Raw genomic sequence first — 2,400 nt, 5'->3', positions numbered from 1 at the left:
GCTTTCATTCCAGATGCTGAGGCACAGAGCCTCAGGTAACCAGGGTTTCAAGGACCTTTGAAAACGTTTAAGTCTTGAAAAAAGTTAGAGGCTGCAATTATGGAAATAGAAAAATCAAACTCAGCAAATGATTAATTTATATATTCACTCTTCATTAATTGTTAAATTGAGTATACATCAAATTCTCACTACATTTGAAAACGATTTGTAAAGCTAGATTTTCTCACGTTACAAGAATTCACAAGTATGTCAGTGACTGCCAGGAAATAAACAGCTAATCGTAAGTTAAATGAGTGATTTGTAGTTAAATCTTTTTTTTTTTTTGGCCACGCTGCACAGCTTGCAGAATCTCAGTTCTGAGACCAGGGATTGAACCCAGGCCATGGCAGTGAAAGCCCAGAGTCCTAACAACTAGGCGACCAGGGAACTCCTGAAGCTAAATCATTTTAAGAACAAAATCACTGGTCCTGCCCAACGGCCTGGAAACTCCATCCTGCCAGGTGACGGCCTATTTCCAGAATCATCTCTACTTCCACCTTTTCTCTTTCTTATACGTCATGAATACCACCCGAAAGAAAACCAAACCAAAGCAAACCCAGTTTCTTTAAAGGTGAAAAATACAGAAGCCGACAAATAGGTTGAAAACCAAGTAGTTCGCCGGTTGCACTACAGGGACGTACATTGCAGTGGGACAGTTTGGAAGTCCTAAGGCCAGAGTCACCTTGGGCTGATTTGAATCTGAGGCTTTTCCAATCCTGTTTTTCCCCAAGCCACTCCCTTGAAATCCAGGGAGAGCAGATTTTTTGCAAACCCACAGCTCACAAATGCCAGGGATTGTTGTTTTTTTCTGAATGCTGCATCTCCATCATTGTCAAAGTCTCTTTTCTAAGTGACTTTAATTGGAAACATCTTCTCTGTCTCTCGAGGGGCTGAATCCAGGCGGGGCCATCTGCCTCCTCAGCCCTCAGTGCTCACAGTCCGGGCCCTCCTGGACCCCAGCTCAGGCTCCTTCTCTATCTAGAGCTCCTTAGTTCAAAAATTCCAGTTGCTTGAAGAGTTTATTTTATCCAACACATAAGGGTACTTGCAACAAATCTTGTAGTTATTAATTAAACCATCTGAGTGAGCCCTCCAAAGACCGTTAACAATCTGATTGAAAGCTAACCTTCCTAGGGCTGTTTTAAAAAAAGAAATGACTGCAGGGCATGAAGGAGAATAATGATGATTCAGCTGTGCCATAGTTAAGAGTCCACATCAGCCCGAGGACAGGAAATGAGCTGAGGCCTGCCGTCTGGACTCCAGGAAGCTGGGCGCCGAGGGGTAGACCATCCGGAGTGGATGCCCAGCAGCACGTGGCTGGATTAGGTGCTGAAACATGATACTTGAGGCTCTCAGCAAAAATGGGACAGAAAAGTGGCTTCCCCTTATTGCTTTGTTAATGGCAAAGTTAGTTCACCCTCCACCTTGATGGGGCCCAGCCTTTCTGGGCACTTGGGACCCCAGCAGCGGCAGGCAACCGAGGGGCCCAGCCTCTGAGGGGCTGGAGCCAGGCTGAGAGTGACCCAGAGGAAGACCCTACAGCCTGATGGCCGAGGGACAGGGACACAGCACCATCGTCTGGGTGTGGGATCGGCTTCAGTATCCTTTGCTGGGACACCCTATGGACCATCGTTAGAGGGATATCCACCTTCAACTCTGCTGATCCAGAGTCAACTCTAAAGAACATTCTGGAAACCCAGCTTGGGTCTGGCTATTGAGATGTGCCTTTACCCTCAGAAACAGAACTTTTTGCATTTTGGTCGCAAAACTCCCGCCCCCCCCCCCACCCGGCCCCCAGCAGATGACCTATGTGTTCAGGTGGCATCAACTAGACAAAGGCAAGTTCATATTTCTGGGTCAAGTTCTTTTTGTTTGAACTTTAGGGCCCTGACAGAGCCTTAACTCTGACCAAAACGATTTCGGGGACTGAAATTTTTTTGAGGGAACGCCATTTCCAGTTCCACGACAAAGTCATTCTTAAGAAAGATCTGCTTTTTAAGACCAGGGACAAACCCCAGAGCCTGTTCGCCAGCAGGATGGTTTATGGGCACCCACGCTGCAGCAGGAGTCAGTACCTCATTCCGTGTGCGCCCTGCACAGACGCACACCTCTTCCACCACTGACGTCCCCACCAAGGTCCGTTTGTTCCACTGACACATCCTTATCCCCTAGAGGCTACAGCTTACCTTAGAGTCAGTCTTGGTGGTGTACAGTCTATGGATTTGGACGTGTAGCCATCATTATAGTAACATACAGAGGATTCTCACTGCCCTACAAATCCTCTGTGCTCCACCGGTTCATCGCCGCCCCCCTGCTCAGTGCCCCGCCAGCAGCCACTGATGTTTTTTTTTTTTTTTTTTT

Source organism: Lipotes vexillifer, unplaced genomic scaffold (assembly GCF_000442215.2).
Source record: "Lipotes vexillifer unplaced genomic scaffold, Lipotes_vexillifer_v1.1 scaffold458, whole genome shotgun sequence".
Taxonomy (NCBI): domain Eukaryota; kingdom Metazoa; phylum Chordata; class Mammalia; order Artiodactyla; family Lipotidae; genus Lipotes; species Lipotes vexillifer.
Note: the sequence above shows the minus strand (reverse complement) of the source record.